Source organism: Echinops telfairi, unplaced genomic scaffold (assembly GCF_000313985.2).
Source record: "Echinops telfairi isolate 266 unplaced genomic scaffold, ASM31398v2 ScPeMD7_1;HRSCAF=3_0, whole genome shotgun sequence".
NCBI classification, from domain to species: domain Eukaryota; kingdom Metazoa; phylum Chordata; class Mammalia; order Afrosoricida; family Tenrecidae; genus Echinops; species Echinops telfairi.
The window spans coordinates 12,323,761-12,349,728 of record NW_022103896.1 but is presented as its reverse complement, the minus strand read 5'-3'; the positions used below and the strand labels follow the sequence as shown (position 1 = coordinate 12,349,728).

At 55.9% G+C, this 25,968-nt stretch overlaps 1 long non-coding RNA gene across 1 annotated transcript in view; it reads left to right on the top strand.

Moving 5' to 3' along the window:
• LOC123521369 overlaps window positions 1-25,968 on the top strand; it is a 176,522-nt gene that overhangs the window by 45,169 nt on the left and 105,385 nt on the right. The window contains exon 2 of the long non-coding RNA XR_006679821.1: window positions 14,104-14,402. This is a non-coding gene — a long non-coding RNA (uncharacterized LOC123521369). The remainder of the gene's footprint in view (window positions 1-14,103; window positions 14,403-25,968) is intronic.

The following is a 25,968-nucleotide window of genomic DNA, read 5'->3' as shown; positions in this document are numbered from 1 at the left end:
GCAGGAACTCCAATGTCACCGGCATTGCTCAAAGTCCTTCCTCTGGGGACTTGGCAGTCAAGGGCTGGGTGGGGGAGACAGCAGCACTTAGGACTTAGTGCTTCCTGAACCCAGGGCTGTGCTTACCTTCCTGGGCCCGACACCCCGTGCACTCCTGGACACAGGCTGTGTTCTCTTCCGGACTGGCCCATTCAGCACCTGGGGGGACCTCCTGCACACCTGGACTCTCAGAGGGACCAATGTGGGCCACTCGGAATGGATGGCGGGTGGGTAGTGTCAGGCAGCCTTCACTTGAGACCTAAGGGGTGCCCACCCCCCATCTGCTTGTGGGCTCCACAGGTCCGGTGCCAGGCACACAATGCATCCTGCCGGCCTCTGCCTTTATTTTTTTCTTTCCCGTTTTGTCTTTGTTGAGGCTTTTGACTGGGGTTTGAAAGAAGGTGCTTTGTGCCTGTGAAGTGTAGGGCTGTGTGTGTATGTGTGTGTGTCTCAGATCAGAGGTAGGCTCCACAGGGTCTTTTTCAGAACCTGGTTGCCAGTCCTTTCTTCTGAGGTGCTCCTCTGTGGATTTGAACCTCCAACCTTCTGGCTAACTGCTTGCTGTCACTGGCAACTCTGTAAGACTTGCATAAGTCGGAATGCAACACCATGTGAAACACAAGCTGGGGTGAATCCCCTCTTATCCTTAGCTGGGCCCGATGAGCCCCTGGGCCCCAGTGGGCTTCTCCTTGGCACCAGGAGGCTCTGCAGCAGTGTTAGCCCAGGGCCTGGCTGGCCCCGGATGCCCTTCTCAGCCCTGTGGAGCGGTTCCTTCGTCAGAGTGAAGGCCAGGAATGGCCTCGGGATACTGCCAGGACACTGTCCTGACAACCGAGGTCAAGTAGTCTATCTGGGTGAAGGGGGAGGGTGCCTGCCTGAGAGTCGAGGCGAGGAGGGGGAAGTTAGCCACTCTTTCAGCTGCAAATCGAGCCCACCCACCAAATGCCCACCCCCTGGCCCCCGGTGCAGGGGCTGGGTAGCAAGGGACTTTGCTGGGAGCTAGCTCTGCTCTCAGGAGCTCAGTACCCCCCTGCCTTGCCCTGGGGCTGGCCCAGTGGCCACCAGCTGAGATCATCAGGAGGCTGCTCTGAGGCTGAGGGCTGGCTTCCAACTCCGCCCGTCCAGCCTTACCCGCCTCTGCTCCCTCAGACTCAGGGCCTTGGCTCTTGGTGGACAGAACTGCCAGGCTCATCCTTGAGCTCCTGCCAAATGCTGAGGGGAGGGGAGAGGCAGGAACTCCAAGGACTCTTGGGGCAGGGGGATGGGGGGCGGGGATGGGGGAGACCTTTTGATGTAAATGCACCCAACCCTACCTCCTCATTCTCCACTGCAAGGACTTCCGGGAAGACTTCCTGTGGCTTTTCTGCTTGACTGAGGTGGGGGAGTTCACCTGAAACCCATAGAAAACAAACACTTATCTTTCTGAGCAGTTAGTTATCCAGCACTTCTTATGAACCAGGCCTCGTTCTAAATCCTTTATGGAGTGTGACTCTCTGCGACCCTGCTGGCTACAGACCGACCCCTGGGCTTTCTCGGAGGTAGTCTTCAGGGAGTCAGCTGGCCAGGCTTGTTTCCTCCAGGGTGGATGAGTGGGTTTGCGGGTTTCGCCAACCGTTCAGGTAATAGCCGGATGCCACCAGGGCTCCCTGTGAGGCGGCACTGAGACACAGAGGCTCAGAGACTTGGCCAGAGTCACACAGCCAGTACTTGGTGAAGTGGATGCTTTCAACCTGGGCTCCGTGGCACGTGATCCTACCTGAACAAGGAAAGGATGTGGGCCCAGAGGGGAAGAAGGGGAATGGGCTGAGCTCTTCCCCTCCCTCCCCCATCCAGAGAGAAGCGCTCTAGAGTCTGGGAAGGCACAGCCACAGGGCTGTGGTGTGTTTCTTGTGCAGGCGTACGGGAGCCTATATAATTCCATTTCCTCCCATTTGAGTCTGCAGCCACCTCTTGTTTCTTTAACAGTCCTTGCAGACACCATTCTGCATTCCGGGATCCCACCCCTTAACAAACATAACAATGATTTTAGTGCCATCTCTGTACATTGGAAGAGCCCTGGTAGCCCAGTGGTTTACATGATGGGCTGCTAATCTCAAGGTCAGCAGTTCGAAACCACCAGCTGCTCCATGGAAGACAGGGCTGCTTTCTACTCCTACAAAGAGTTACAACCTTGGGCCCTGTCCTGTAGGGTAGCCATGAGTCAGAATTGAGTTTGGAGTGTGTGTGTGTGTGTGTGTGTGTGTGTTGGAAAGGTTTACTACACTCTAAGAATGACCTGGCGATGAAGGGGGTAAAATGAGAAGCTGATACTAAGGGCTCAAGTAGAAAGAAAATGTTTTGAGAATGATGAGGGCAACAAATGTAAATGTGCTTGACACAATGGATGTATGTATGGATTGTGATAAGAGTTGTATGAGCCCCCAATAAAATGATTTAAAAAAAAAAATAGAATGACCTGCCCCCGCTATGACCCCCATGCACAAGTGAGTACATGGGAGCTGCACGAGGCTCCAGAGGGTGCTGACACGCAGCTCTGGGCCGTGGGGATAGGGAGAAGGCTGCTTCAGGATGGTCTCAAGCAAATAAATCAACATCGTCGTAAGCTGTACATTACATATTGTAATGAGTTTCCGGGGGCACTCGCTCAGTATATCATGATGCCAATATTCCTCTCTGTTATCAAGCAACAAAATGATGCTAATGCTATCAAGTATTAATTATGCAAGTCTCACTGTTTAGGATTAGAAGGAGGCCATGCTGTGTAGTGGGCAGCACCGTGTACTGCTAACCACAAGGTCAGAGGCACACAGGGGAGGCCATGAGGCCCTCTGCTCTCCCGGAGACTCAGTCTCAGAAACCCAAAGGGCAGGTGGACTCTGCCCTGTAAGGTGGGCAGAGAATTGGAATGGACTCAGTGGCCGTGAGTTTCGGTTTTTGCTTTGTGTTGCTTTGGTCTTCTTAGGATTAGGATCTGTAGTGTTGGGCAGACAGAGGAAGAAAGATGTTTGATAAGGCCAATCTTTTCAACTTTTAAAAACAGGTTTGTTAGCACTTCATCCACATGTCATGCATCTAATAATTCAATCATATCACGAAGAGTTGTGCAATTATTACCAAGGACCAATCATTTTCACTAGCACTCCGCCCCCTATGGTTTCCTGGTGGTGCAGCGGTTAAAATGCCTCTCCCTGCCATCCAAGTAGGGGGAATATTTGATGTCCATTAGGATAGGGTTAGTGCCGGTTATAGATTCTAACCCCTCTCCACGTGGACAAGGAACCCTGGCAGCTCAATGGTTAAGCACAATGATCAACTGCAAGGCTAGCAGTTCACACCACTATAGACCTACAAATATTCTCAAACTCCCTGCCATCAAGTCGATTTCACCCATAGGACAGAGTGGAACTGCCCCTGTGGGTTTCTGACACTGTAACTCTTAATGGGAGTAGACAGCCTCTTCTGTTTCCCTCACCTGCAGTGAGGCTGGTGGTTTCAAACTGCACACCTTGGGATTAGTGGCCCAGTGAATAACCACTACTCCATCAGGACCTCTCCTCACAGCAGAGAAAACCTTATAGGACACTTCTGCTCTGCCCCATGGGGTCACTTTGAGTCATCATCTACTTCAGGCTACCCAGCAATAACACAAACTCAAAAACAAAAACAGAACTCACTGTCCCCCAGTCCATTCTCACCCCTAGCCATGCTAAAGGCCAGGGCAGACTGCTCCAGGGGGCTGCTGAGGCAGAAATGTTTACTGGAGTAGATAAAACCCACTGCCTCACAGCGACCCTTTCAGGCACGGTGGAGCTGCTCCTGTGAGTTGGTGAGCCTGAAACTCTTCATTTGATAGAAAGCCCCATTGAGTGGGTCGCTTCATCTTCCTTCTGCTGCAGCAGCAACTACATGGGTGAAGTTGTCACCCCTTTGGGGGGTCGACGTTTCTTTGTAATGCTCATTAGGCCATAATGGTCTGCCGGTGCGTCTTACACCCATGGCTTTGGCTGTAGGTACCCAGTGAGGTGGACAGCCAGCCTGGGAAAGAAGACTCACGCTGTTGGCAGATGGTGGAAGCCAAGCCAGGCCAGTCTCCAAGCCCCCAAAGAACCGAGAAAGAGATGGAGAAGTAGTGATTGGGACCTTCCCCCCCGCCTGGAGCAGACATAGGGAGGACATTTGCATGAAGCTGGTTTTCTGGGTGCAGAGTTCAACTGGGAGAAATAAAAGCCAGTTCGATAAAGCCACGCACTGTGGTCGTTCTGCGACAGCAGCAGTAGACAGCCAAGACCCACTCCTCTGTGGTTTCAGTAAATGCTGCTTGTCCCCCATGCCCAGCCCTTGCTCCTTCTAGTAGTCCAGACAAGGGCTCAGCACAGGAGCTAGGCAAGCCCTCCCTACCTTGGCTGTACCCCAGGCCAACCCCCCGCCCCCCCGCTGGTTCCTCCACTCACTCACTCACTCCTGTGCCTGGTCTCTGGGTTCCAGGAAGCCTGACAGGCTGTGACCCAGGCTGGTCCTCCTGTACACTTCAGCGCTGCTGCAGGTCAACACACACATACGGTTTAATTCATTAAACCCACTGCCTTCTATTTGGATTTTTCAATTAACCCCAGAGCCACACTCATCTTGACTAATCTGGAAAGTGAAAGGACCGGGGATCCTGTGCTCACCTCACATGCTGGGTTGCTGAGAGCAGGTCCCCAGGAACGTTCAGGCACCCAGACCCACGTGGCTGGGGAGCCCTGGTGGCGTTAGTGTTTATGAGTTGGGCTGCGATCCTCAAGGCCAGCAGTGCAACCCATTAGCTACTGCTTGGAAGAAAGATGAGGCGTTGTGCTCTTGTAAAGCATTTCAGTCCTGGAAGCCTGAACAGGGGGACGTTCTACCCTGCCCTGTAGGGACACTGTGAGTTGTAATAGATGCAGTGTCAGTGAGGTTTTTGTCTGTCTGCTTTTGGGGTGAAAGCCCCATTTAGCAGCATGGCCCATGCGGTTTGTGGCATGAGGTGTGTGATAGTAGGCGAATAACAGTAGAACTGTGCTCCACGGGCTTTTCAGTGGCTGGTTTTGGGAAGGTAGACCACCACGTCTTTCTTTCAAGGTACCCCTGGGTGGACCCTGGGCTTGTGAAGGGTGCCAGGGACCTATAGCGTCCCTATGTGACAACGGACGACTGCCCCATAGGGTTTCCTAGGCCGTAGGCTTTCTCTTCCTTTCATATTTTTCTTGTGAATTAGGTGATCATCATACTCAGAGTTGTTTATCAAGCCTCCCCTGGTGGTGTCCTGTAGCTTGTCATCTTTACTCAGTCGCTCTCCTGGAGAGTGAGGGGCAACCCCATGGCAGTGGGCTTGTTGGGGCCGGTGTTGCTGTAGCCTGTGGGTTAAGCCCAGGCTGCTTAACTGGGCAGGGTAAGCAGATCAAGCTCACTAGCCACCCCAGGGCTCCAAGGGAGGAAGGTGTGGCTGTCTGCATCTATGAGGACATGCAACTGGGGAGCCCTGTGGAGAAGCTCTGCCCTGCCCTAAAGGCTCGACTCCCTGACATGGTGTTTGGTTTCTGTGGAGTGCTGACAGGCTCTCTGGTGATAGTGGTTAAAGGCCTCAGCTTGTCTGCAGTGACCTTGGGTTTGGGACTGTTAACCTTTCTGGGAACAAAGGGACAGGTCTTTTCCCCTGTGAAGGGAGCTGCCAACCAACTGCCTTCCGCTGGCAGCTGAGCTCTTGCCACGCAGCTGCCCTTCATGTGAACCCTGGCCGTCGCCACGCAGACAGTGCTGTAGGACTGCCCGTGCGATTCCGTGGATGGGGCTGTCGCTGCTCACTGTGCTCGGGACCAAGCTAGTCCATCTGCTACCCCTGAAGATTTACAACCTTGGAAACCAGTGCTCGGGCCACCGGGAGTTGGAATCAACTCCAGGCAGTAGGTTTTGGTGGGGTTTCCAGGAGGAGACGTGGTGGTGTAATGGCTACACATAGGGCTGCTCACTCACTGCAAGGTCAGCAGTTCAAAACAGCCCGGCGCTCTGTGGGGAAAGAATGAGACTTTCTACCCTTGTGACAAGTTACACTATGGAAACCCAAGGGGCAGTGTGACCCTATCCTATAGGATGCTCGGAGTCAGGATTGACTTGATGGGAGTGAGTTTAAAAAAATTATTTTTGGGGAAGTCTCTGCTGAAGCAGACTGCCACACATTTCTCCACAGCGTGGCTGGTGGGTTCGAGCCACCGACTCTTTGGCTAGCAGCTGGATGCTCTTACCACTGCGCCACCAGGGTTCCTCCAGGGTACACGTCTCACTCACCCTCCCAGCGCGTTGCTTCTGCCTCCTAGTGACCCTCTGGGACAGGCGGAACCACCACTGCGGCTTGCTGAGGCGGTAACTGTTTCCGGGACTAGAAAGCCTCATCTTTCTCCCGCTGGGTGTCTGGTGGCTTGGGGTGGGAGCCCCGCATGTTGCTTAACTCCTTCTGTGATGACCAGGGATCAGAGGAGGTGTAGAGATTGTTAAACAGCTCCCCTGTAGTCATTGGAAAACAAGGAACACCCCCCACCCCACCCCACCCCCGCCCAACCTGGCGATGGAAGAACCTTCCCCTCTGGCCAGGCCCAGGGCCCAGCAAGCAGTAGGTCTGCAGTAAATGCACTCTCACGACCATCCATGATGTAAGTGCAGTGTCGCATCTGGGGCCATCTACACTAACGACCGTCCCAGCTCTGGTGCCGAGGCAGCTCCAGGAAGGGGACGTGGGGGCCTGCACATGGAGACAAGAAAGCCCGAGCACTTTGGGAGCAGCGGGAGCACGGAGTCAGGCTGAGCTCAGGTGTACACAGACTAGGGCTGAGGGCTGGTTGAGTCCCAGGGTGTGATGAGAAGACTGACAGGGGCTTTGCAGGATGCCTACAAGTTCACTGCCTGGGGTGAAGCTGTGGGGATGGGTGTGCCACACCAGTACACTGGGCATATAGGGGGGTGACAACAGTTGAAGACAGAGAGCTCTTTGGTTTGGGCCATGGGGGGGGGTGTCTCATGCCCTGCATTGCAGGCTCATCGGGGACACGGGGTGTGGAGCGGGGTTCCTAGCAGCTCACCCTCACCTAGAAGGTGCTCCATCATCAGCAGGGACCAGGGACCGCCAGCTTGGGCCGATTAGTGGGCAGTTCCTGCAGACCTGCAGGCATGAGACAGAGAAGGGATGGGATTGTGCCAACCATTGGGACCACCCTGCCCCCCACCAACGCCTAGTTCTGTGATGGCAAGTAGGGGACCCTGGTGAGGTCAGCCGCACCCACCTGTGAAATCCAGGGCTGAGTGAGGCCGAGGGGAGGCATGCGGGCCGAAGTCCCACCCCCCCAACACCCATGCCTGGCACAGAATAGTGCTGAGGATGGACCCGCTGCCCAGGCTCTGCAGCGGAAACCACCTCCACCTCACTTGTATCACCTAGACCCCCCTAGAGCAGGCACCCCCAGGACAAGGCTACCCGCCCCAGCTCTGCCTGTCGCTTTACAGTCATCTGGGAACCTGTTCAGTAGGCCCCAGCCCCCAGCACTGCCATGGAAGGCTATGAAACTGTGACAGGAGCCTCTTTCCATGTGCCTAGATGATTCCTACCCATTTTCACATCACGTGACACCTGCTGGCCTGGCAGGATGGTTAGGGGACAGAAGGGAAGGCGTATGCACCTGCTAGAGGTGCCGAGCTCGGCTTACCCTGAACATGGCAACGCTGCTCTATACCCACTGAACCCCGAATCTTAGGTTCCCACACCTGCCTGTGGCTTCTCTGTAGTTTTAGCTCCCCCGGTCTCAGAGTTGATTCTTGTTTGACAGACCTCACAGGACAGACTAGGACTGCCTCATGGGCTTCCCCAGTCTGTACATCTTCGGGGAAATCGACGACCACGTGGCAGTTTGGCTGGTGTGTTTCAACCCCCAATAGACCGTCGTTCATTGCTGTTGAATCAGCAGGGCTCTGGGGCGGGGGGAACACACACAACAGAAGAAGCCGCTGCTCCCTCTTCCCAGTCCTGTGCCATCGTCATAACTGCTGGAACGCGCCTGTCCATTATTAAGGTCACTGTGTATTCCGGGTGCCTTATGGCTTGGGGGGCTTCATCTTCCAGCACTTCCTCAGATACTCTTTTGCTAAGTTTTGGAAGTCTATCCCCAGGCCTTTCTCCCTAGTTTGTCTTGGTGTGAAAAGTCCTGAGTCCTGTCCACCATGGGTGACCCTGCTGGTATGTTGACATATGGAGGGGTGGGGGCACAGCTTCTAGCATCATAGCAGCCCCCAGGCCACTGTAGTGGACAGCCGGGTGGTGCGCTCAGGGCTAGCAATGATCACTCACTCAGAATGGCAGCAACTGTGTATCGAGTGCCCAGGGAATTCCAGGTCCTGCACAGGACATTCATCGGGGTCTGGCATCAGCAGGAAGCATGTTTGTCTGTGGTTTTGAAGGGTAGCTCCTGCCTTGAGCCGCCAGGCACTGTGAGCTGGTCTGTACTGCCTGCTAGGTGTCCTGCCTCCTGCCCAGTGCAGAGACAAGGCAGACCTGTCACAGTAGCATCAGGGCCAGATCCGGTGACAGCTCTCCAGTCCAGCTGATGGTGGGCAGGACAACCATGGAAGTAGCCCCATGTTGTAGAGGAGGCACGCAGGGCGCAGACAGATCATGCTTGGCTGCAACTACTGGCTTGCCACTTTCAGGCCCCCAGAGGCACCTCGGAAGGAAGGCCTGGTGATCTGCTACAGAAAAATCAGCTGTCAGAATCCCTATGGCACGAGATGCCACTTTCGATACTCAGGGGCTGCCGTGAGTCCGAACGAAGCTGCTGACTTAAGGGTGGCCTGGAGCTTGCTCTCCCTCTGCCTGGGTGTGAGCAAACTCTGTAGGCACGGGTGCTGCGCACGCTTCGCATGTGGCTTCTCATCCGTATATACGGCCCCCAAAGACAGCCCTGCTTGTTTTAATGAATTGGGTGAGGAGACTTACCCTGGGTAAGAACTCCAGTGACAGGGCCCAGAGCCATGCAGCCAGTGACTGGGATTCACCTGGGTGGGCTTATTTGGCCCCCCAAGCTTCCTTAGCCCCTACTCACTGATTGAGAGGCCTGGGGTTCCAAAGCAGCTGCTAGGAGTACCCCCAACCTTGGCCTCCCCTGCAGGATTCAGGGAAGAGCTGAATTCAGCAAAAATTGAGCCAGTCAGGAGACAGCCCATGTCTTCTGTGGGAGCATGGCTCCTTGATAGATTGCCCCTGCGGGGACACAGTGGGACACTGCAGAAAGAGGGAGGTTCTGCACCCACCTCGGCACCCCGCCCCCCCATCCAGGGGACCGAGTTGATGTGGGCTTGTGGTGTGGGCTGTCACAAACCCTGGGTTCACTCCGTTGAGAAGCAGAGGAGAGGAGGGTCGGTGAGGCAAGGACCGCATGCCATTAGCAGCCACAGATGCCCGCTGCCCCTCTGCTGACTTTCAGTGGTGTGGTTGCCCACCTGTGCTACCTGTGGCTGGTCTGGAATTCATATGACAGATGGCGTCTGTGCACGTGCATGCCTGGCAGCAGAGGACAAATAGGGGTAGAAAAAGCAGGTAGCTGAGCTGTGCACATGTGCTGTTCCTGCAGTACACGCCCTCTGTGTTTCCCACCCACCTCAGGCACTGGGGCTATCTCCCCCACCCTCCTGAGTCTGGACCCGTCCCCATCCGCCAGCCCGTGCCAGCCCAGGTTAACGCTGGCCCAGAAGTTGGAGGTTGAATTCCACCGGGAGTCGCCGTAGAGGACAGGCCTGTGTTGAGAGCACAGCTCCGCACTGGCACGCACAGTCACCACTGGGCGGCACCTGGCTTGGTGGTGCAGACTAGCCAATCACCCAGGTTCCTGTTGCCAAAGCACCCATCCCTCCACCATGCATCCATTCGGTGTTCAGGTGCAGCAGGGGGCCCTAGTAGCACAGAGGTTAAAGTGGGCAGCCAGCAACCAGGAGGTGGGGGTCCAAACCTGTCCCCTCCCGCCCCCAGGGTAGCCCCACCCAGGCCTCTGCAGCATAGGTCAGTGACTGTGCATGTACTTCATATAACAAAAGCCAGAGGGGTGGGTTTTTGCATGATTTTTTTTTTTTGCATTTGCCTTTTTGGGGCCTGATGGTTATGCCCACAGGGTCATTTCTCCTCTGCCTTAGAGGATCACCACAAATCAGCATAGACTCCCTGGGAGTGAGTTTTGTTTTTTTGCTTTTGGAGGGGTATGTGTGTCCTCTGTGTCTTTGTGTGCAACCATTGCACCTTCTCCTGGCTGTAGATGTGCCACGCTGCATGCCTTAAACGGCCACTCCTTGGAGGGAGGCGTTTGAGTGGTGCCCAGCATCTGCTGTTAAAACTGGAGCTGCTGTGAATGTCCTGTCAACAGCAAGCCACGCTCCCTGCCTTTGGATCAGTTCTGACTCGAGCGACCCCGAGGACAGAGTTGAATGGCCTCTGAGGGTTTTACTCGTGCAGAAAGCCTCATCTTTCTTCCGCAGAGCTGCTGGTGGCTTCGAACTGCTGACCCTGTGCTTAGCTGCTCAACCTGTAATGCAGGAGACCACCAGGGCTCTTTGGATGCTGTTTGGGGAACACGTGTACCCCTACCTTTCTTCCATGTGGACACTTGATTTTAGAATTTGAAGTAGTTGCTGAACCTCTCTGTACATATAAACCTGTGATGATTTCATCTTGTGTGCCAGTGTTGGTTATTTGGCATCGATATAAGAGAGAATTTTCTGGAATGAAAAAGAAAGAGAGGCTTTTACCCGGGATTGGAATTGCTGGGTCATTGGTCATGCGGGTGTACTCCACGCACATAGCCTGGGTGGTTCAGGCTGGATCAACATCACCACGGAAGAAAGGCCTGGCAATCAGCCAAGAAAACCCAGCGGGGCAGTTCGCTCTGTGGCACATGGCTCGGCCTACCTGGACTCCAGTGGGTTTTTCTGTTTGTGTATCTGTGGTCTCCCAGGGTGGTGGCTTTTCTACACAAGAGCTGCTCACCTGCTGTGCACGAGGGTCCTCCCCTGGTAGGCATCAGTCTTTGTGAGTCCAGTCGTCCTGGATGAGATGGATCGGCACAGTGGCTGCAACGAGGGGTTCACATGTAACAATTGTGGGGATGCCGCCATGTGGCCTTCTGTTATACACAGGGTGGCTGTGAGTTGGCACTGGCCCGATGACTCCTAACAACAGCAGTAGCCAGGGTGACAGTCTTGGGTGTCATAGTGGCTCCACCTTGAACTGGGTTGAGGCAATCGGGGAGAAAGACGAGGCTGTCTGCTCCCGTGAAGATCTCCAACCTCAGGAACCCACAGGGGTGGTTTCCCTTGTCCGCTAGGATTGCGACCGGTTGGCAGTGGGTTGGGGTTTGCTCAGCCTGCAAGAGCAGACGGCTCACCAGGGGCCTCTCTCTCTCTTCGAGAGACATGCTTGGTGCCTTACCTCCCTCTCCTGCACACCCACGCTGCCTGCACCCTCAGTCAGGGACCGCCACTTTGCGGCAGTGATGTCCGACAGACCATGGCATAACTCTTCCTCAGGTGACAGATCCTTAATGGGCCCGGGCCGACAAAAACAAACTTGGCTTCAAACTTGCCTGTGGGTTCAGTAAATATTTAACAGGCCGAGTTCCCATTCTCTCCTCTGCCTTTCAGGGCTCCATAAATCACCAACCCCCTTCCTGTGGGAAGCGGCCCTTCTCGCTGACCCCACTCTGTCCCGGAAATCCCAGGCTGGCAGCCTGGGGTGGCTTCTTCGGGAGCTGAGGAATGAAGGGGAGATTGGGGGGTGGGGGTGGGGAGGGACTTGGAGAGCCCCTTCCCTCTGCGCCCGCTGCCCTTCCACGGCCGAGCACAGAGGACAGTGTGTCTGTGGTCCCAGAGCAGTCCTCTGAAGGACGTGGATGTCATTGCCCCACTGTACAGGTAGAGAACTACGAGATAAAAACCTGTCCCCACAGTCTCGTACCTCGTGCTTCTGGCAGTCTGACTTGCAGCTTCACAGTTTTCACCTGTGCTTGGTCACTTCTCTCTCATTTCTGCCTCAACCCATCTCTCCCTGTGGTTAAAGGCTACACCCAAAATATCAAAATCCCCAAATCAATTCCAACTCAGAGTGACCCTACAACCCAGGGTAGAACTGCCCCCTCTGAGTATCCTAGACTGTATCTCTTTATGGGAGTAGAGAGCCTCGTCTCTCTCCCCTGGAGTGGCTGGTGGTTTCCAACTTCTGATCTTGCAGTGAGCAGTCCGGGGCATAACCCACTCCACTATCAGCTGGAGGAGACAGACCCTGAACAAACAGGAAGTCATCGGCTAGTCAGTGAAGGCTGCGTGGAAACAAAGCAAGTGTCCTGGACTGAAGAAACTCCAAACCAAGCCCACCACCACTAAGCAACCAAGCCCACCACCACCAAGCCACCAAGCCCACCACCACCATTCTGACTCATAGCAATCCTGTAGGAGACAGTTTCTAAGATGTATTTCTGTACGGTAGTAGAAAGCCCTGTCTTTTCTTCTCAGAAAGGCCGGTGGTTTCGAACTGCTGACCTTGCAGTTAGCAGCCCAACTCGTAATGATTATGCCGCCCGGGCTCCTCTAAAAGGTGACATCATGCGGGTGCAGAAGTAAAGAGAACCGATGCGTGTTGAGTACAAGGCATGGTGTGAGTCGCATAAGAGAGAGGTGGATAAAGGTGCAGATTTGGAAGACAAAGTCCCTAGCCTCTGATTCCGACTCTACTCTGAAAACAGGTGCAGAAGCTGCAGGGCTGCCAGGAGACTGTATCAGACGGGAGGGATAACAGTAAGCTCAGGGCCGTGGGGCTGCCTCGCTAAGACAGGGCAGATGGCTGAGCTCTGGGTGGAGGTAGAGCGCCAGGCCTTTCTTGCAAGTTGCCTCTGGATGGAGTTCAGTCTCCAGACTTTCAGCTAGCAGCCCAGTGGATTAACTCTCTGCAGCCCCAGGGAGCCCGATAAAGGACAGTTACCCTTAACCACAGGATGGGCTAGGGAAGGGCTGAACTTGAAGCCCTGGGCACTTGGGGGTATCTTTAGGGTACTTTTGTACCCTGGGCTGGGGAGACAAAGGTGCTTGGGGGGTACGTGGTGTGGTGCAGAATGAACTGGAGAAGAAAGCCGCAGGCCTCAGACCCTGCCTGGGGATGCTCTCAGCACTGGACAAGGCCTGTAGGGTGGCCAGGGTCTCATGGTCATCCTTATAGAGAAACAGAGAAAACCCTGCTTCCTCCCAGCTGTCCTCCACCCCTCCCTCCCCGCTTCCCCACCAGCTTGCTGTTGCTGAGTCTGCTGCCTGGCAGGAAGCTCAGGGCCCTGTGGCCTCCTGTCCTTGTTCTTCATCCGGTCAGTGGCCACCCAAGCTCTCTGGGCGTTTCTCTCACCTGTGCTTCAGAGCGGCTTCAGTGGCACCTGGGTTATGCGTTGGACTGCGAACCGCAAGTCAGTGGCTCTAAACCAACCTTGAGGGAGAACCTCCTGGCTTCCTACTCCTGCAGAGAGTGGCAGCGTCAGAAACCCACAGGGGGCAGTTCCAACTTGTCCTGCAGGGTCACTGTGAATTGGAACCGACTGGCTGGCAAGCTCCATGCTATCTTCTGTTGCTCTGCGGCTGGGCTGCCGGCCAGGACCAAGTCCCACGCAGTCCACTTGCACTCATGGGCTAGAGTAAAGTTGTGCTTCCTCGCATGTCTGTGGCTGATTTTTTCATAGGTGGCTGCCAGGCCTTTCTTCCTAGGCATCCATGGGTAGACATGAAACTATGTCCTTTGGATGAGCTGCTGAGCAGGTTAGCCATTTGCACCACTGGGGACAGCCTCCCCCCAAGGGAAGGAGCCCCAGGCAGATGACAGTTGTCACCTGAGATCTCCTTGGTGCTTATAGGGTGGTGGCATTCCTGGGGAAGCCCCCAAGACTCTGGCCTGCCTTGTCCTCAGGGCTGAGGTCAGAGGGGAGGAAGGGGGGCAGACCCTGTGCTCCAGGCACAGGATCGTTGACAGCTCGTTGTCCTTTCTTGCAGGCCTGGGTCTGATCTTTGGACTAGAAGTGGGTAAAGGTGATGCACCTCCCAGCCGCCTGGAGCCCAGCTGGGGGATTTCCCGAGCCTGACGGATTTACAGGGAGATTCGGCTGCCCAGGGAGAGTGCTGACCGGCTCTCCGTGGGAGCATGTGGCCAGTGATCCTTAGGCAGGATCTGCTGTGGACTGCTGCAGCCTGGAGACCCAAGGGGACAGAGGACTGAGCTTCGCAAAGGGCAGAGATGGCCATCCTGGTCTTGGAGAGCAATGCCTGCTTGGCCATTGGCCACCTGGGGAAACGTAAGTTCCTGCCTGTCTCCTCTGTGTCCCCAGTCCCAGGGGGCTGTTTGGTGTGTTGGGAGTTGTGTTGTCCTGGTGGGTGGTGGGGCCTCCCTGGGAGCCTGGGGGAGGCAGGTGGAGGGAAGATGGCCCTGGGAGCTGCCCCTGTCCTCTGCGCTCACTTGTGGCTCAAGCCTGTCCCATTTTGTGGATTTTCCCAATGTGTGCACCTGTCTTGGAGACCATGAGCTCCTTGAAAGCAGGGACTACTTCTGTGTGACTCTGTCTCCCAGGAACACCACTGGGGTCTTCCATGATCTAAGCTGGAGGGGCCCCGCTGGGGAGGTTAAATAAGGAAAATGTACAGTGGTGATGGAGGGGGGGTCGAGGGTGTATCTCCGTCTCCTACTTACAGCTGTAAACAACACTAGACCCTTCAGTTAGAACCACAAGGGTCCAGTATTAGCTGGGCCTCCTTGGATCCTCATGGGACTGGGTGTGAATTACACACACACACACACACACACACACACACACACACACACACACACTGAAGTTGTGCCGTCTAGAAACAGGTCACCAGGACTTTCTTCCGACGGGCTTCTAGGCAGACTTCAGCCTCTTGATTAACAGCTTAGCACGCTACCTCCACGTGCCCAGGGACTCCCTCTTTGGGAAACCAAAAACAACCCCACGCCGTCAAGTTGATTCCGACTCTGAGGCACACTGTTCCCGCGGGTTTCCCCGGCTGTAATCTTTCTGCAGCAAACAGCCTCTTCCTCGCAAGGAGTGGCCGGTGGATTCAGGCTGCCAACCTTGCCCACAGCAGCTTGTGAGTGGCCTCGAACATGGCCCTACCAGGGCTCCCTCTTCGGAACCGCGTGGCCTGGATTTGGCATTAGATCATAGCATATTCCCTGGCTTGTGGGACTCCCTCTCGGGCCCTCAGGGAGTTAGGGTGGGGGCGGGTAGTTCTGGTGGTGGGAAGGCTTCTGGGCAGAGCCAGGTGGACAGGGTGGACTTTGAGCCTTGGGCATTGCTGGTCGGTGTGGTCAGGAACCTCTCTCCAGCTCAGGGAGGGAGTGGGTCCACGCTTGGCAACAAAGGCCCCTTTGGCGTGGTGCAGAGGGACTACATACGTCCAGGTGCCCCTGAGAGGTTGGAAACTCTGCTGCCGCTGAGGGATGTCACCTTCCTGCTGGGCTGCTCCGCAGGAGAGAGGCCGCTTCAAGGGCAAGGTCACCCGGGGACACCTGGCCCTGGGCCTCCTCTGCTACCACAGCCCTGCCTGCTCGATGCCATCTCTACCCGAGGTCAGGCAACAGGCCCCTCCTATTCACAGGCTGAACACACGGGCACCCCGTCTTCTCCTGCTGGCGACCAGGCTTGTCTGGCTTCTCTGTAAACTGGGGCCCAGGAACTTCAGTCGACGGGGCAGTGGGTAGGGGAGGCCCAGGTGCCTCCTGCTGCGAATGTTGGCTGGATGCTCAGAGGCAGCCGATGCACCCCTGGGCCTCTGGGAGTGATGGTGGCATGAGTTATTGAGTTCACACGGATTGACCAGACACTGCCCGGGCCATGGTTGGGGTCACATGTAATTTGAGGGCCTCGCAGTCTGGGGGCTCATCTTCTGGCTTTACATCAGACAGTCTTCTCTTGTGATCCACGGGAGTTTCATAGGCGAGTTCTCAAGCATAGATCACCAGGCCTTTCTTCCGATTCTGTCTTCATCTAGACCAGTGGTTCTCAACCTTCCTAAGGCCACGACCCTTTAATAATATATTTCCTCATGTGGTGGTAACCCCAACCATAAAATTATTTTTGTTGCTACTTCATCACTGTAATTTTGCTACGGTTATGAATTGGGCGACCCCTGTGAAAGGGTTGTTCAACCCCCAAAGGGGTCACGACCCACAGGTTGAGAACCGCTGGTCGAGACGCCCTGGTGAGACTTGCCCACCACAGGTGACCCTGCTGGTCTTGGAAATAACAGCGTCATAGCAACAGTACAGGCCCCACAGGGTGGCACCTTGGTGGCCAGGAGAGACAGACAAATACTTGGCAAGGGACTGAGCCCGGGGATTGGGATGAGGATGTGGTTACCGTCTAGCCTGGAGGTCCCGTCCCTGTTCTGGGGGAACCTGTGCCCTCAGCCTAGTGTGATGGGTGCCAAGCTTGCTGTGCAGATGTGACCTGTGGCCAAGCAGGGGTTGGACCATTTCAGGGAGGGGATGCTAGTGGTCTGGGGAGCAGGCGATGCGGTGTCCTGGGCTCAGGGTCCCCCCAGCTGGCTGGCTCTGACTCCCGTACACTCCCACCCTTGCAGGCCTCTCATGGCTCTGCTCCCTGCCCCTCCCTTCCTCCCTCCCTCCCGCTGTGGCAGCTGCACCCTCAGTTATCGCGCGGCCCACAGCTCTGTTTGTCCTGCGGTTATCGGCCGCTCCCCAGAACAGCCCATTGTGGTGGTCGGCGGTGGTCCCTGTTATCTCAGCAGCTCACGGGTGGGCGAGGGCCACTAAGGCCCTCAAACACTCCAAACCGTCGAGGTGAGGACTGACTCCGAGACCCCGTTTCTGTGTTGTGGCCTCCTGTGCTCCCGCTGCCCCTTGGATGTGGACCACCGGCAGCCTCCACTTGTGCTGGCATGGGCCCCCGTCACTCCATCCGACCCCGAGGGCCTACCAGTGGCCTCCACGCTGGGGTGGTCTCTTGGGCTGTGGCTGGTGCACAGAGGCAGGAGCCCAGGTGGCACAGCCCACTGAGCTAACCGCACAGCACCATTCTCCTCCATTCGCGGCTCTGCGGGAGAAAGATGAGGCTGCGTGCAGCTCGCGGCTTGAACTGTTCCTTCTGTTCTTTCTGTTGAAGAAGGGCTTGCACCTGGGACTTAACTCTGCATAGCCACGGAACACCGGCTCCGAAACTATACTAGTATATAAACCGAGGCCCAGCGAGGTTATGTAGGGCCAGTCTGGAGAAGCAGGCGGCTGCCTTCCCTGTTGCTCTCCCCATAGGAGAAGACCTTCCCCGGGCGCGACTCCGTGTTTATTTGTGTTCATGTGTTACCACGTTTAAAGTTGACACCATAAATTAGCCTCCTGTTCTCTGTGCACATTATAAGGTTGCTGTGAGTCTGAAGCCGATGTGCTGGTGTTGGGTTTGCACAGGTCGCTCAGAGCTCATGGATTTATTTGTGTCTTCCACATTCACGCGGTCCTGGCTGGACTGTGTCCAGGCAGGTCCCTGCCCGTCTCATCTTTGTGAGAGAAGTACATTTTGAATATTCTAGCCCTCATGGCGAAGTCAACAGGTGGAAACCACCAGTCACTCCTCAGGGGACAGATGAGACTTGCTACCCATGGAGAGTCGCAGTCTGGGAAACCCACAGGGGCAGTCATGTCCTGGCCTATCGGGTCACCAGGTGTGAGAACTGACCTGCTGGCAGGGAGTTTGAGTTTTGAGATGGCATCTCAAAGGATCTTGTTGCTTGTAGGCAGTATTCTTTGTTGTAGGACCCAGCCTGTCATGTAGCGAACAGGTGATGGCTGGGTCTCCTAGCCTTTGTTTTGCAAGCATTTACTGAGGACCCATTAGGTCCCAGACTCTGTTCATCATTATCTCACGACTGTTGAGTCAATGCCAACTCCCAGTGACCCTATAGGGCAGGGTAGAACTGTTCCTGTGGGTTTCTGAGACTGTAACTTTTGACAGGAACAGAAAGCCTCATCTCCCTCCTGCTGAGCAGCTGGTGGTTTTGAACTACTGACCCTGTGGTTAGCAGTCTGACTTGCAACCCACTACCCTACCAGGGCAGGCTCTGCTACTGACTCATAATACCATCTTCAGAGACATGGGTTTTGGCAGGGGCTGCGGAGCTGACAAGGGGTGATGCCTGTGGGGTTGTGGGGGATCCATGGTATAGGTGCACTGCTTCGATCCTGGGGTGCACATGACCAGTCACTGGTCACCCTACCTCGTGGGTGGGTGGCTGTGAGTGCCCTATGAGGATGTGCTGTTGCTGTTAGAGCATAACAAAGTCATGTTTTGCCGCTTGGCTGTGTGGCCACCCTCGGGTGATTGGATCTCTCTGAGCCTCACTGTCTGTCTGTTCCTGCAGGTTAAAGTCAGGTTAGTAACACCTCCGAGCCTCTGCTTTGGACTTGGTGCTGGGTAGCCAATCCACCTGCCGCCATCCAGTCTATTCCAAGTCACAGCAGGTCTATGTAGACAGGGTTTCCGAGGCTTGAATCTTTATGGGAGCCTGGGGGTGGGGTGGGGGAGTAGGGATTTGAACTGCAACCCTTGTGATTACCAGTCCAGTGGACCTTTGGACTGCTAGTGCTAGCTCCCTAAATGTGGATTACCCCCCACCCCGCTGAGGGCTGGGAGCGGGGGTGTGGGTGTGGGTGTGGGAAGCTGCTGCTTTCACCCACCCTGTCTCCCCCCACCCCTCCAGGAGCCTTCCCCTGGAGGCTGTGGGCGTGAGTACACCCCCCTCCTCTCCTGTGAGAAGGCTTGAGACAACACACAGGCCTGTGGAATTCAGAAGTTAATGAGGGGAGCATATGCTGAGAGGGTCTCTGTTTGACCCCCCACCCCTTCCCGGCCCTCCTGTTACCCCTGAGTGAGCTGGAAGGTGATTGAAGGTTTATAGCCACCTCACAAAGGCACTTTGAGGCAGTGAGGCTGGACTGTGGCCCTGGCACCGGCCAGGGTGTGTGTGAACCCCCGCCCCCTTTAGTGCTGGCTTCTCCCACGAAATGCCTTGTGGAGGGAGGGAGCAAGGCGGGCCAGTTGGGAGGAGAGGGGCATTCTGGGTACAGCTAGGAACCAATCTCAGCTGCCCAAAGGACAGGCATATGAAGGGGAGGAGAGATTTGAAAGCATATGCAGACCCACTGCTGTCCACTTGGTTCCGACTCATTGCTACCCAATAGGATGCGGGAGGACCTGCCTCTCTGTAGGGGCCCAGGGCTGTGAGTCTTTATGTGGAAGCAAATAAAGATCACCCCATCTTTCTCCCAGGGAGTGGCTGGTGGGTTCTAACTGCCCGTCTTTTGGTTAGCAGCCAAGCACTGACCCACGGTGCCTTAACGCATCCACATCAAAACACAAAAGAAACTCACTGTCCGGAGTCTGTGCTGAGTGACCCTCTAGGACTGGGTAGAACTGAGCTGTCCCTGTGGCTTTGAGACCACACCTCTTCCTCACTCACTGTCATCTGGGACATGGTAGAACGGCCCCTAGGGGTTTCCGAGACGGTAACTCTCTCTGGGAGTAGAAAGCTGCATCTTTCTTCTGCAGAGTGGCTGATGGTTTTGAATTGCTGACTTAGCAGTTAGCAGCTCCATGTATAAACTCGACACCACCAGAGCTCCTCAAAAGACCCAAGCCATATAGGGTTTCTCAACTCGTACATCCTTTTTTTTTGGTATGCAATTCATGTAGCATACAATTCAGTAGTTCAATCACATCAAGAAGTGTTGTGCAATCATCTCCACAACCAATTTTAGAACATTTTTCTTTTTCTTGGTATGCATCGTTATTGTTTTGGTGAGACGGTAACTCTCTATGCTTCTTCCTTCTAGAACCTTTTTGCAGTGGAATGGCTCTGGGGTTGGCGATCAGAGGCAGGCGGCGACTGCGCCATTATTGACCATGTTGGGGCTGGAGCAGGGGAGGGGAATGGCCATGCTGGACCAGGACAAGTGCTGGAGTTCATCCGGGTCCTGAGACTCGGGAAGTTGGCTGGGCTGAGCCTGCCATGGTGTCGAGCCGGGTTCCCGTCTGTCTTGGCTGCTCTTAGCTTCTCCTCTTGCTGGGTGGGGGATAAGTTATTTCCCAGGGCATGGGGTCAGCTTGGAGTTTGGGACTTTCCTGGGCAGTTGGGAGGGTGGGGAGAGGCTCTCCCACTCCATCATTGCCACCACCATCTGTCCCCAAGTGGTGGTTGGGGGTGGCAGAGCAGGTTTCTGGGGAGAGAGTGTAAGTTCTACTTGATTACCAGGAACTGCACTGACCTACTTCCCCCATGGAGGCTTCTCTGGCTTGGAGCAAGGAGCAGTTGCCGCCGGCCAGGTCTCTGAGTCCTGCAAAGCGCAGGTGGTGACATGTGGGGAAATATAAACCATGCACACGCTCCTGGCTGACTCTCCAGGGGCCCAGAGACACCTTCTTTCACCTCCAGGAAACTGGGCGGTGTGGCTTATATGGATTTCGCAGAGGCAGAGACTGTCTCGGGGGTGGTGGGCATGTCAATGCCCACTCTGGGCTTCCTGGCTGCGTGGCTCTGGTGGGACACTCGCCCTTCCTGAGCCCGGGCTTCCTCGTGACGAGGGTTATGGTGCAGGTTGGATGCCAGGAGACGTCCAAGTAGCCTGTTTGAGATGACACTCATGGGCGTGATGGCCCGGTTCCTTCGGGCTGGCGGGACGAGGGAGGGCCATCTGGAAGGAAGGGGCTCTGCTTCTGCCAGACTTTTAGGTGGAGGGTGCCGACAACGCTTCCCGAGCCCTCGCAGTCGGCTCTGGCTCCTGGTGACCCCATGTGTGTCAGAAGGACGGGACTGTGTAGCGCTCTTCGTGGCTGGGTTTTTGGAACTGGGTGGCCAGGCCTTTCTTCTGAGGTGCTTCCCGATGGGCTCACCCCGGCAGCCTCTGGGTGAGCAGCCAGGCGTGTGAACTGTACCACCCAGGGGCTCTGTGTCCTCATTGCCCTTTTTTGGGTGCCAACAATGTGTCAGGGTTTATATGATTCGCCCGACAGCTCCCACAGGTGAAGGGAGGTAGCTCCCACAGGTGTGGGCGCTCATGGAAGAGGAGGACCAGCTGGCATTCCAGACATTGCAGGGATTCCTTCAGCAGACTGCCTCCTCCTCCTCCTAGCACTGGTTGGCCAAGGGCTCCTGATGGCTCAGGAAGAGGCCCCAGCTGCCCCAGTGACTCTGGCCCTGTTCTCCTGCTGCGGCTCTGGATGGGGTGTGTGTGATAGGAATTTATGCCCTGGAGTGGACTCTGGCCTGGTGGCCACTAGGGAGAGGGGCTGGGGAAGAGAAACAGTGACTGTCAACAGTTCTGCCAGGATTGTGGATGAAACTGGGGTTAGAGCTCGAGCCGGAGCCCTGGTGGTGGGTGGTTACCTGTTGGGCTGCGCTCCGCAAGGTCAGTGGTTGGAAATCAACAGAGTCTCCGATGGAGCAAGATGAGGCTTTCTACTGCTGTCAGGAGTTACATCTAGGAAGCTCACTGGGGGAGGTGCTACGCTGGCCTGTAGGGGCGTTATGCATGGGCATTGATTCGATGGCACTGAGTTTATTTATTTATTTTTGAGCACTTAAATAGCTGAGCGCTAATTTGCCATTGACGTTAGGAACCCTTAAACCTGAGTCTCCACATGTGCTCGCCCTCCACTGAATCCCTCCTGCCATACCTGCAGGTGAGCAGCCTTGCCCTTGGGCAGAGTATGTTGGGCAGCGGATTCTGACCTCTCCACTAGCCAGTCCAGGGAGGGGCGGCCTAGTCCTTTGAGACTTGCCTGGGTGTTCCCTTTGTGAAAATTGGGTGCTAGGCTAGAGTTGTGAATCAGACCATGCTGCCTTGCTCAGCGGACCCTGAACCCATGTTATAAGCCCTTCCCCCTAGCGGAACCTACGTTTCCCCATTCTTGGTCCCACTCCCACTTCTGTGAGCCCTCCCTGCGGCGACCAGACCTGCCACAGTCATGCTTGGGTGAGGCGTTTTCCTTCGTCCTTCTGAGTGTCCTATGAGGACCTGACTTTCTATAACTCCTCGGACATCACCAGCCCCCACTCCTATGGCCTCCCTCATCCTTGTGAGGAGTCTCTGTCTCTGCTGTTTCTCTCACTCACTGCCCTCTAGTCCATGCTGGCCCCTTTTTAGATTGAATACCTGTTCTCTTCCTTAAATTATATTTGAGATTTAGGGGTCCTTTTTGTCCCCCGAAACCCAGACCACTGCCACCAAATCGATTCTGCCTCCTTACAGCCCCATAGGGTTTCTGAGGCCGCAGCTCTGGGTGTGAGTGGTCAGCTTCATCTTTCTCCCTCAGAGCGGTTGGTGGGTTTGAACCTCCAACTGTGGGGTTGACAGTCCACCACTTGAACTCCAGGTATTGGTGGCAGACTCCTGGGCTGGCATCCCAGCATTTAAATGACGAGATTGAGACCGAGCCGGAGCTGCAGAAAGAGAATGCCGAATGCTGCTATTTTCCCAGGAATGGCTGGCCTGTCACCCTGTTTCCTAAGTGGATCGCCCAACTGGTCGTGATTAGGGTTTTATGAGTGTGGGGGGGAGGGGTAGGGTGGGACCGGGTGGAGTTGAAAGAGAGGTTGGGACATCTAGCTCAGCCCCAGCTCCTTGGTCCACTCTGTCCCCGGCCAGTCCCTGGTGCCCCTGCAGCCAACTCAGAACCTGCGGGGGACAAAGGAGCAAAGGCCCTTTTGGTTATCCTGCAACAATGGGTCTCTCTAGGGACTCTCTAGCAATGTTGGATGGCTGCCTCCCCTTTCTCATCTTTTTGGACTTAAGTGCCAGCCCCTTTGGCACTCACTGTGCAGAGGCAACATGTGGCACACTTACTGATGACACCCTCCCGACCCAGCCCGCACCGCACTGGCCGTCCTGGGCTCATTGCATCCTCCTGGCCAGCAGAGTGGCCAAGTGCTCCTGGTTGCAGGAGAGGCCGCGATGCTCTTCCTTCGTCCCTCATTTAGTGCTCAGCTCTCAGCTTGTGACCTTTGCTTTGAGAATAGATTTATTGAGATATAATTCACATATCGTACACATCCGCAGTTCAGTCGTATTAAAGAGAACTGTATAATCGTCACTACAATCAGTTTTAGAACATTTCCTTCCTTCCTGCACTCGTTATTAGCTCCCCATTTCCCTCCATCCCCCTCCTCCCATATCTCCAGTGCCTCATGGTCTTGCGCTTCGAGAAGGAGTCTCCCTGAATGGCTGGTTTCCTGGCTTGACTGAGAGTCGTAGGGGGGCTCTCCTGGGGTCCAGGTGACAGAGCCACACAGAGATGCTGGGGCCACTGTCATAGCCAGCCACAATCCCCAGAGCAAGGTCTGCTGGGCTGGGCACCTTCTGTGGGTTCCTGTTCTCCCCCCCTGATTTAAGTCTAGCAGCTTTATCGACCAGGTTTTAGGCCCAGATGCAGTGGTGCTGGGGTCACGGTTCACAAAGGGTAGCAAGCTGTGGGGGGTGGGGGTGGGCTGTGGGCGTGAGTTTTCTCTGGAAGAGCTAGGTGGGCAGGATGGCCCACTGAGACCTACAAGGGTGGCCACGGTTGTCCTCAGCAGACTGCCCAGAGCTGTGGGACCCAGGACCCCTGGGAGACAGTGAGCCACATGCTGCCCTCAGGCCTGGGAACAGTTTGGCAGGAGGACTGGGGAGCTTGGGGAAGAAGGCCTGCAGTTTGTATCTCAGGCCTGCAGTTTGTACCTCAGACCCCTGGGGAATCACAGGGGGAGGACCCTGGTGGCTCAGTGCTCACATGTCAACAGGTTGATGGTGTGAACCCACCCGCTATTGGCCTCAAGGAAGAAAGCCCTGGTGAACTGCGCCCACAAAGATCCCAGCCCAGCCAGCCCTCTGGGGCCATGGCTCTTGCTGAGCAGAAGTGGACCTGTTAGCCTCATGCACCAAGATGTGGCCTGGGCACCTGCAGCTCAGGTGGGAGGCGATTCTTAACACAGGTGGTATGGGGCTGTGCCCACAGGGGCCTGTCCCCTGGCACCCAGAGTGGGGGCAAGGCCAGGGCTCGGTGCACCTCTGCTGGGAGGCCTGCTAAGGTGGGTTGTGGGATCCGCGTGAGAAGGCTCATGGAGGACCTTGGTCTCGGCCGGTCATGGGGTGAGGGGAGCTGGCCAGAAGTGGGGTGTGCACGAGGCGTGTGGGAGGATGAAGTGTGAGAATGCGAGGCTTCTTCAATAGCTTTTCCAGCTTTGCGGTGAGCTGGACCGTGGAATGCAACCTGGTAGGGACCCTGGGTGCCTTTGTGAGAACCGCTCACGCTCGCACTGTCTGGCAATGAGCCTGGCCAGCCTTGCGGAGCCTCTGCTGTTTCTGATTTCGTGCAGCCGGCTGGTGCATGGTCTCTAGACCTGGTCTCCCGAGGGGCCATCGGTGGGTCTGAGCTATTCCTCACTGGGCCGCCAGGCTCCTCTGCAGGGCTTCCGCCTGCCTGTGCACCCCTGAAACTGGTCACTGTCCATTGCAAAGCGAGGGCAGGAGCACCCAGAGGGGCCTTCCGCACGTGTGTTTTCCTCCTGTGCGCCACAAGCTAACTACTGGGTACCCGGTGCTGTCCGAGGCTCCTTGTTCTGTGTCAGGCCCATACCTGTGTGCTTTCCCACTCTGTTGTCCTGACGCACAGTAGCTCTGGGTCAAGCGGAGCACAGCCTTGCAGCCCTGTACCATCCTCACAGTCTTCACCGTGTCCGTCCGTCCGTCGTCTCCTAGAAGGGCTTCCTCTTTCCCCTGCCCTTCTACTGTACCGAGCAGGAAGCCCCTCTGCAGACACTGGCCTCGCTTAATCACATGTCCCAAGTGCTCGGGAAAGAAACCAAGGCCGAGCAGGAGGATTAACTCGTCCAAAGGCACTGCTGAACCAGGGCTTGGGCCTAGGCGCGGTGCACTCACTGCTTGCCCCAGTCACCAAGCGCTCGGCTTTTGGGGTGCAGGGCAGGAGGGGGGCCTGCTGAGACCAGGCCTGCACACTTGCTGCCTGGGACCTGCCTGCGGACGCCTCTTATCTTTATTTTCCTCGGAGACAGAGTGAGCAGCGTTGCCTTTGTAAACGGCTGTAACTGAACCTCACCGCAGATCCTGGGTGGTGGCTGCTTAACTGGATAAAGAATGGGTCCAGGTCCCTGTGGCCCCCCTGGAGGATGGGGAAGGGGCAGGGAGCGGCTGGTTTTGGGGGCAGATCTAGCCTCGAGTTCTTCCCATTATGTCATTCATTGGCTCCCACCAGAGTGGAGCTTCCTGACTAAGTGGCCCTGGTAGTGCAGCGGGTCCAGTGTGGGGCTGCTGAGGGAAAGGTCAGTGGTTCAAGCCTGCCAGTCACTCCTCAGCTGAGAGATGAGGCAGCGTCCTTCAGCGAAGGCGTGCAGCCTTGGAAGTCTCCTTCTCCCTCACCCTGAGTGGGGTTCAGGCTCAGCCCACATAAACTGACCGGTGTCCCCCATGGTGTTGCTGTGAGGGGCCCCAGGCTCCTGCTGCCTTCCTGGCCAGCGTCTGAGACTCTGGGTCCTGGGTGGTGACCTATTCCAGTCTGCTCCCCAGCCTGGCATTCGGACCGGGGTTCCTGTGCCCCTGCCCAGGTCTGCAGCCTTTGTGCACCAAGCTAGGCCAGTGTGGGCTCTCTGTGGGAAGCAGAGTGAAGGCAGGGCTCTGCGATCTTTGGGGAAGAAGGCCGTGAATGAACGGATGGGGGCGAGGGCGGGTGAGGCTGAGACCCTTGCAGGGGGTGGGTTGCGAGCCTGGGTCCCGTCTGCCCCGGTGGTCTTTGCTCTGTGTCGTGCTGGCAGTTTCTCCCAGGTTCAGACCCCATCGAGCCT